We start from the raw sequence: 9,403 nt of genomic DNA, 5'->3' as shown, positions 1-9,403 counted from the left end.
TCAGCCTTGATTCCAGCCCCATTTCCCAGGTGCTGCTCCTGGCCCAGGCAGCCCATCATTTCCAAAGCTCTCCAGGCTGGGGCTGCTCCCGTATCCCCATCGATTTGCTCACGTGTCCGGCTGAGTTTGTTTGGCTGCTCCAGCGGTTCCATCAATCCCCACATCAATCTGCCCTCAGACTCCTCTTTCAGCCACTTTGCAGCTTCTCAGCAGCTTTGCCTGGAGCAGGAAAGTATTTTTTCATCTCTCTGCTGAGTTTACACGAGGTGAATCCAGAGAGCTGCCAGCGCCCGAGAACTTCCCAGGCTGCAGCCGAGACATTCCTGCCTCTGAGTGAAAACCCGAGGCTGAATTGGATTTCTCTTGTTTCACTAATTGGCTCAGCACGTGGTTGGTATTTACTGCTTTTGTGCTGCTCCTTGATTTCTCGGTCTGCCTGTTATATTGTGCTGCTCCCGTGAAACACGGGAATATCATGCTCTCTTTGGGATGTGCCAACAACTCGGGAAGGGGGCGAGAGCAGCCAAGCAGATTTTCCACCTTCAGGAGCAGGGAAGCTGCTGAACTGTTGCCTGCCTTTTGTTAAGCACGTGAGGTGCTGTGTGGATAGGATTTATTGTGTGTTTTTCTCCAAAGAGACCCAGCAAGGAAGGATTTCTGCCTCCATCATCTGTAGGTCCAGGTGTTTTGCTTGGTTCACAGGGGAGAAGTGGCTTTAGGCTGAAAGAGAGAGGGTTTAGATGGGATATTGGGAAGAAATTCTTCCCTGTGAGGGTGGGCAGGCCCTGGCACAGGTTGCCCAGAAAAGCTGTGGCTGCCCCAGCCCTGGGAGTGTTCAAGGCCAGGCTGGACAGGGTTTGGAGCAACTGGTCTAGTAGAAGATGTCCCTGCCCATGGCAGGGGGCTGGAACAAGATGATCTTTAAGGTCCCTCCCAACCCATTCTGAGATTCCATGATTCTCCTGCTGAGTTTGCTTTCAAATCTGGACTAGGCAGGAGCCCAGCCCAGCACCAGGGTTCTCATCCTATCGCAGAACTATTAATTCTCTCTTACAACTTTTATCTCCCCTTTTTTGGAGGGCCCCTGCTCCTCCAAAAGAAGAGTTTTTAAGTGGTTATGATGGGCCTACAAAAAGAAAAAATGGAAATGCTGGGAGAAACTTTGCAGAACCTGCAGTGGCACAGTCTGTGAGCAGCGACGGGAAAATGCACTTGGGCTGCTCTCCTGGAGCTCTTGCCAGTGCTTGACTCCTGGCAAAGTCTGTCTTCTGTCAGGGCATCAGTGGCAGTGCAGCCACACCCTCACAGTGCCTGATTGTTGTTCCTGCATCTGCTGCTGAACTGAGCCTTTTGGAACCACCCTTGAGTGGAAGTGAAGCTGCAGCAGATCCTTTGCAGGAAGGGAGGTGGGGGCTGCGTGGCAGGGGCATGGTGGGGTTTTGGGTGAGAGAAGGCCAGAGTGGTGTACCTTGGCTGCTTTTTTGGGCATTTCCCCCAGGATTGGCTGCCCTGAGTTCATCAGGAGAGCACCAGAGCCCACTTGATTCCTTCTTGTGTGTGTTTCCCGCCCCCCCCCAGTGCAGCTGAAAAAAGTTAGAAAAAAACCCCAAAAAACACAACACCCTAGAGGCCTCTTTATAACTTTTTATGCAACCACATTCTAATTAAAAACCAAAATCTGTCAGAAATTGCTTTCCAAGGGACCTGTCCCAAGTGGGGATTGAGGGCATTTGCCATCCAGCAGCCAAAGCATTTAAAAATGGGTTTTTAGAGTGCAGCAATTTCAGCACATGGGAATAGGCTATTCCAGCTCATGGGATTTGGCTGTTCCCCACTGGGGAGCCCTCAGCAGTGCTTTGCTGAGGACAAAAATGTCTTAAACAAGCACAAAAATCACCTTTAGCTCAAGGATTCAGTGGATGGTCATGCTGGGAAATTGAGGCATCAGCAGGGGAAGTTGCTCCTTGATACTCTGGTTGGATGCTGAACCTTCAGTGATTCAGCATTCCCGAGGGATTCAGGATGACTTTAAAGCCATTTTCACTTGTTCTATCACTACCTACTGTTGTATCCTGGTTTTGTTGTTTTGTTTTGTGGGTTGTTTTTTTTTTTTTTTTAAGCAAAAATGCATCCATTGCAAGGGAAAGTTTTGAATATAGAATTTAGTTTAAATTCTCTCGTGGTGAGGGGGCTCTGAGCTGACAGGCAGGGCTGGGGGGTGATACCTCCTCCTGCCCCATGTCAGGAGTGAGCACTCCAGTGCCCTCACACTCCTCAAAACCCCTCCTTGTCCCGCTCTGAGAGCAGCCCCACCACTCCAGACAGCAAGGCAAGGCAGGGAAAAAAATCCCTGAGGGAAAAAATAGTGACCCAACCACTTGTTTCTAATCCATGCAGGGAGCAAGGTCCTGTTTGGAAGCACTTTGGAGCCTGCCCAGAGGATGCTTCCCAACACCAGCCCCTCTCCTGGGGCAGTCCCTGCTGGGGAGGGGGTGGCAGAGGCTCTCAGGTTTATTAAAGTCGTCAGAGGCACCTCCAGCTCCATCCCTGCAGCTCCTTCTGCAGCTCTCCAGGCTTTTTTTCAGTCAACTGCATCCAAACTTACTGTCCAACACTGCATCCCAAAACAGCAAGGGCTGCATCCCAACTCATTACCATCCATCTCCCTTTCCAGGCCAGCAGGGGAGTGAGGAGGGGGCAGCCAGAGCAGACAGGCACTCTCTGTGAGCCAGAGGTGAGATTTATGGGGACAGTCGTGGGAGGGAAGAGAGGGAAGGCTTTGAGGCTTGAGAAAAATCTGCAACTGTGGGTTTTTTTTCCATAACTGGCTTCCTCCCTGGCAGTGCTGCAGCTGGCTGAGAGCAGCAACATCAAACTCATCACCCTCCTGCCCTGGCCATGCAGAGGCTTTGCAGGAGGTTCCCAGGCACTGGAAAAGTGCAACAGGCTGCAGGAAAGGCAGCAAGAATGGGCAAGAGCTTGGCCAGGCAGAGGCAGGGGGGGAAAACAGGATTAAAAAAGCAAAGCAATTTGTGCCCTGACACCTCCAGCTGCGGGTCACTCCTTTTTTTTTTTTTAACTTAATTATCTTGGTCGAGTTCAGTATCCTCCTCTCTTTTCCCTACAGAGTTTGGCTTGTTTTTCCCCCTTAGGGAAGGATTGTGCTGGCCCTGTCAGCAGCTGCAGACAGGCTGATTGCAGTGTGTCACACACATACATATGGATGATGTATTTATATGTGTATCTATATATAGGTGCTGCCCCGAGACTCTCTGAGACTATCCAAGGGCACAGTCCCACGTCATCCCCCCCGCCCTCACCTCGAACTCCTCCCTCCCTTACCCCAAACTGGAAGGCATTCCAAAGTCAGGTTGAAGGTGTGCACTTTCCTTGCTGCCTTGGAAGACTTCCCTGCTGCTGGAAGTGGGGTCTCCCCTGTGGAACCACCCAGAATTCACGTTCTCACTCACCCCAGCACAGACAGGGTTTGGGAAGAGCCCCTACCTCAAGTCCTGGGATTTTGCCATTACTTTATGAATAGCAGGAAAATTAGAGGCCAGCATCTCTGTCCTGGGAATGGGGGAGTTCTGCCATGGACGTGGATGGGGGAATTAAGGTAAGGAAAAGCTTGGAGCACTGCAGCCAGCTCTGGGATCCCCAACACAAGGAGCACAGAGAGCTGCTGGAGCAAAGATGCTCCAAGGGCTGGAGCACCTCTGATACAGAGACAGGCTGAGAGAAGAGAAGAGAAGGTTTCAGAGAGGCCTTAGAGCCCCTTCCAGTGCCTAAAGGGGCTCCAAGAGAGCTGAGAGGGACCTTGGACAAGGGCCTGAAGTGACAGGACAAGGGAGAAAGACTTTAAACTGACAGAGAGCAGTGTTAGATTAGATTTTAGGAAGAAATTCTTGTCTGTGAGGGTGGTGAGGCCCTGGCACAGGTTGCCCAGAGAAGCTGTGGCTGCCCCAGCCCTGGAAGTGTTCCAGGCCAGGTTGGACAGAGCTCTGAGCAAACTGGTCTAGTGGGAGGTGTCCCTGCCCATGGCAGGGGGGTTGGAACTGGATGGGCTTTAAGGTCATTTCTAAGCCAAACCGTTCTATGTTTCCATGACTCTCCTGCTGACTTTATTTTCAAATCTGGACTAGGCAGGAGACCATGCTGAGTGCTGGGGTCTCACCCTACCGTAGAATTACTAATTTCCTTTCATGACTATTATCGTGGGTGCTTTCTCCCCTGTGCCATTGGCTCAGCATCATCAAGCCTGTCCATATGATGGACACCACATTTTTCTTCTGCTCACTCCAATTTAATCTCAGGCTCAGAGGGAGCCTTTCCCAACACCTGTGCTTGGAGTCACCTGTGAGATTTGGTTTATTGTGGCGTGGAGGGAAATGCTGGGTCACTGCCCCCCCCCCCCCCCCCAGATCTATTATTAAAGACACTCGTGCCACCGAGCTCATTAAAAAAATCCTTTCCTCAGCAGCTCCTTCTGGCTTGGCCCTGCCTCTTTCAAAATTGAGCCTTTTAATTTGAATGAATCTTTAATTCAATTCTGTCTCCTTCCGTGCTCTCCCTGCAAAGAGCTATTCCCCAGGATCCTTAGGACGAGGAGTAATTTGACAAGGTTTAAAGCGGTCGTGTAGCTGTGGAATTGATCTCATTTCGTTGATGTGGCTGCAGGATTTTATTGCCTGTAGTAGTGGGTTTGGGTAATCATAAAAGACAGAGAGAGTGGGAAGTCCTGGGGTTTCTCTGTCTGCACCAAGGGAAGGCCTCACTACTGGGTTGGCTTCCCGGTTTTCTCGGGGGGACGCTTCGTTCTCAGCTGTGCGGTTTTTTTGTGCTCGAGCTCTCCGTGCAACAGGATACCAGGAGGAAGGGGGAGCAGGGGGAGAGTGTTTAGCAACAGAAATTCATCCACGGGGATTTTTTGGAGGGGGGTTGATGGCTACTTTTAGGCCCTGATCCTATTTCTGTGAGGTAAAAACCGTCACAGGGCTTGAGCCTTTTGTCTGCGGAGGAATGAGCCAAGCTGGAGTGTGGCAAGAGCCTCTGGATTTGTGGGCTTTTGGTTTGGACTCCAGGTTTGATATCCAGCTGGGGAGGGCGCTGGACGATCCGCAGGGCTGTGATGCTGCTGCAATTTAACGCACGCGGCCGCAATCCTGATCCACGTCTGATCCAGGGAAACCATCAGCAGGGCCTGATGTGCCGCGGTGTGGGGTGATAGGGACGAAATGCCTTTCCTGCCCAGACCGCAGAGCCCTTCCTGAAAACTCCTTCTTGTCTGACAACGGAGATGGAGGAGGCGGTTCCCGCTGATAACCGGGAAATGCTGCGTGTTCTCTCCCTTCACCCCACGGGGCTCTCCTGGATGGCTCCAAACCACAACACCGTGTTCGTCAAACGGGTGTAATGAAGAGCATCTTCCCTGCTCCTCATCACCTCGGGGTGAGCTGTGTCCCTGTGGATGGATGGCCGTGGGTCCACTGCTGATTCACAGCGCTGATGGTGAGAGCTGGGCCCTGGCCTCGCTGACCCCCCAGGAGCTTTTGTACCAAAATGACAAAAGTCATCTCAGCTCCAGCCACCCCCAGATGAGCTGGTGCCCAGCTCCAGTTCCCAGAAGTACTGAAGGTTTTCCTTACAAATCTCCTCCTTGCTTTCCCCAAGGAGCCCTGCCCTGTGTATGTGTGTAAACAACCCCTGGGCCAACCCAGTGCTGCCTTTAATGCCCCGCCACGATTGCTCCATCCCTTGCAGGCCAGATCCTGCTCTCTCTCCCTCTTCCCTCCCTGCCAGGTGCTGCAATTGGGTTTGTGGGAGCAATCCTTCCTCTGGGAACAGCCCAGCCCAGTTGTACCAGGTCTCTACCCCTCTGACCCCTTTTCACCTGCACCAGCACCCCTGGGATCCAGGGATTGCTCCAGGTTTGGCTGGGACATTGTGGCTCAGCCTGGGGGAGCTCTGGCTAGTGGCAGAGCTGGTGTCACCCGGTCCATGTCACCACTTGCTGCTCCTGCAAGGTCTGCCCCGTGTGAACTCCCATCTCCCATCAGCCAGAAGGGCTCCTGTGGGCCACGGCCCTGCTGGGGCCTGGGGATGGGCTTCACATTTCTCCACATTCAGGCACTAAACCACCCTGAAAATTCCCTTCAACTGGCATCAGAGCATGCTGAGTGCAGGAAAAAAAACCACCATAACCAGCCTCAACCCATTGAGTTGGGCAGGGGGCTGGACTTCCCAGCGGGTGCTTGTGACCGCGTGCCCTAGGTACGCACCCAAAACCAACGCCAGGATTCCAGAAAAGCTCCCAGCTGCATCCCCACTCCCGGAGGAGAGTTGTGACCAAGCTGCAGGGTTTTGCCTTCAGTTCCTCCAGCATCCCAGGGCACAGACAACTCTCAGCTACCTGAGCCCCCCTCCTTGCCAGGACTTGCAGTGCTTGGGAGAACACGGTGGGATCGCTCCCAACGGGACACGGATCGTGCTGCTTTGGGAGCCTTAAGCTAACCCTAACCCCCAGGCATGAATCTCTGTGCATCAATCTTGTGTAAACCCTCATTTGCTGAAGGGTTTATTTCCCATCCAGGGTAGGTGGACAGCACAGTGGAAAAAAAAAAAAAAAAAAAAGTGGTTTTTTGTGCTGCCGGATCCAAATCTCCATCTGCGTTTATGAGCTCGGCTGCTCTAAATGCAGGAGGTGAAACCTGCTTTACCCAGGCCTGGCAGCCGAAATGTGCACGTGGTTGTGCTGGTCCTGGCTCTGGGGGTGGGAAGGCAGAGGTGCTCTGGACTCCTTTATTTTCAGGTGCCATCAGGACAGATAAAATCAGACTTTGTGGCTGATTTAGATGAAATTTGACCAGCAACACCATTCCCAGCCTGGTTTTATACCTTCTTTCCTCTCCCCCCGAACTCCCACCCTTCAGATGTTTTATGGATTGTGCAACTCCTGCCAAAGGATTTGAGTTTGAAGCTTTCCTGTATTTTGGCCTGTAAAGACGGTGAATGAACGATTTAAAACTCTGAGTCATTAAAACTGTCCGGGAGAACTTAATGAATGTTATTTACTGTGCTTCCCAGCTCAGCTAAAATCCAGCTCTTTCTTCTCCTGCTTTCTACACTTTTCCCTTAAAAACAGCAGCCAAAACTGTCTGGAAAGCATCCCTTGCTAGAGACAAACTGGATCAGTAAGTGGAAATGTCAGTTTTTTAAGAATTTCTGCCACTGCTTTGAAGCAACCTAATTTTTTTGTTTGATTGTTCTAATTCAAAAGCTTTATCTTCTTAGGCTATCTCTTTAAAAAAAAAAAAAAAAAAAAAAAAAAAAAAAAAGCTGCCAGATCCTGATCTTTTGATGCTGGTCTCTTCAGAAGGCTGCCTAGGTGGGCTGGCTCCTGCACTGCTGAGCCCAGGGCAGTGACTCCCTGTTCCTGTGGTGCTGGAGAGCTCAGAATAGGACCCCCACCCCCTCCTCATCCTCTTTAATTTCTGTTTGTGTTGCCGAGCTCAGCCTTGGAAATGGAAATCTGACTTGAAAAGAAGCTCCTCGCGATTAGAGGCTGTGAAAAAGGAAAAAAAAAATAATCTAATGAGTTGCTGCTTTTAATTCCACATCTGAAAGGCAATCTATTACTGTCTTTTATCACTCCTGTCTCCTATTAGGGAAGCAGTCTCATGCTGGGACTCTTTCAACACCCAGGCAGTTAATATACATTATAATTATTGCCTAATGTATGAATTGCCTGGTGTGCCCAGGTTTCCTGTTCATTTTCACTCAGGTCCTGGAGTAGGGATCTCCTGAGACTGACAAAGGTTTTATTTGAAATGATTTTTATATTTTTTTTGCATCATGCTGTTGCCCCAGAGGCTGAGTTGGAGAACAAATGCAGAGTACTCATGTAGGAAGAGACAATTCCTGTCCCACAGGGGTTACAGAGAGATGGGGACAGGAGGGAAAGGAAGGGGAAAAGTCCTGACAGAACAACAGGGAATGGTGTGGAGGAGCTCGGGAGGTCTGGCTTTAGGGTGGACTTCCCCATGCTGTTAAAAATCATAAAGAAAAAAAAAAAAAGCAAATTGAAAAAATTTTAAAAAGGAAATAATTCCCAAAATTTCCTATCAAAACAGATTTTTTTTTCGTCCCTGATTTACAAATCTGTGCTCGTTTATTTACAAATCTGTGCTCACTTTCAGGTTATTCAGCCGGTTTGGAAGTGAAAAGTAGAAGCAAAAAGGGCAGGATTTTCCAAGCAACGTGCTCTGCCTGCAGCCTCTGGAAGCAGGACCTTCGTGCCCACGCTCACAGAAGGGCCTGACTTTGCCCTGGGTCCCCCAGGGGGGTTCCTGCTGCCCAACAGGACTCAGGACCAGCACGGGGTCGATGCTCAGGGCCCCCACCGATGAGCCATTAAGCCCCAACCTCTCCGTGACCCGGCACGTGGGTTTTCAGACAAGCCAGAAGCTCACAGCAGGTTGTGAAAATCCTTTATTCCTCACCACATGTTGGGGACAGCTCGATGCGATGATGGATTCCCGGCGCAGCCACCGGGCAGCGCGGCCCAGCTCCATCCGCTGAACCTCCCTCGGAACCTCCTCCCGGGGCTGTTTGTGAGCTCCTGCCTCTCCCTGTTCCCCATGGCGGCTTCCCTGAGGGCCATCCACACCCAAGGATGATGGGAACCCCGGGGCTGGTTGATAAACCACCATCAGTGAGGCACCAAGCTCGTCTCTGCCGGGTTGCAGCACCCGGAGCAGCCCGAACCCACCCCCAGGATAACTCACTCGCCCCTTCCTAAAACTCTCGGAGTGCACTTAATTATTTACGAGCCTTAACACTTAGGGCCACGTGGAGCCAAGGATGGAAGGGCATTAAAATTCCACTTGATGCTCACCAGGCCTGACTAATAAAATAATGTCCAACAAGGACATCAATTAGCTGCCGATTCGCTCGCGCTTTGCGGGGCTAATGACAGCTGGAGCGAGGAATCTGAAACCCAGAGTCGTTTCTCCAGCCTGCACCGGGGTGCCAGGGATAAAAGGTTAGTCATGTGTACCAAATGCAGCGTGAGCTCCTCCATTATTTATGTGTGTCAAACAGACAAGGAGCGTTTCAATGCCTTGCAGTCACTCCGTGGTAATTTGTATTATATAAACAGATATAATCTGGTCATTAATACACATAATTCTGAGTGAGCTGACAGTAATGAATCTGGAGTATGTTATTCCATGGGCTTGTTCCCTTGCTAAATAACAGTCTGGGATAATAAGGACTGATATACTTCAGCCAGCGGCGCTGGGAGTGTGGTGGGGTTTATGGTGGACTCAAATGGTGGGGTTCATGGTGGAATCGAGCTCTGCTCTTTACTTTTTTTCCTAAAGTGTTTTTTTTCCAGGGCATTGAT

The sequence above is a fragment of the Empidonax traillii genome, unplaced genomic scaffold, assembly GCF_003031625.1.
Source record: "Empidonax traillii isolate 1590-97213 ecotype Southwest subspecies unplaced genomic scaffold, ASM303162v1 scaffold893:size250192, whole genome shotgun sequence".
Taxonomy (NCBI): domain Eukaryota; kingdom Metazoa; phylum Chordata; class Aves; order Passeriformes; family Tyrannidae; genus Empidonax; species Empidonax traillii.
The sequence above is the reverse complement of the archived record's forward strand: the minus strand, read 5'-3'. Positions refer to the sequence as shown.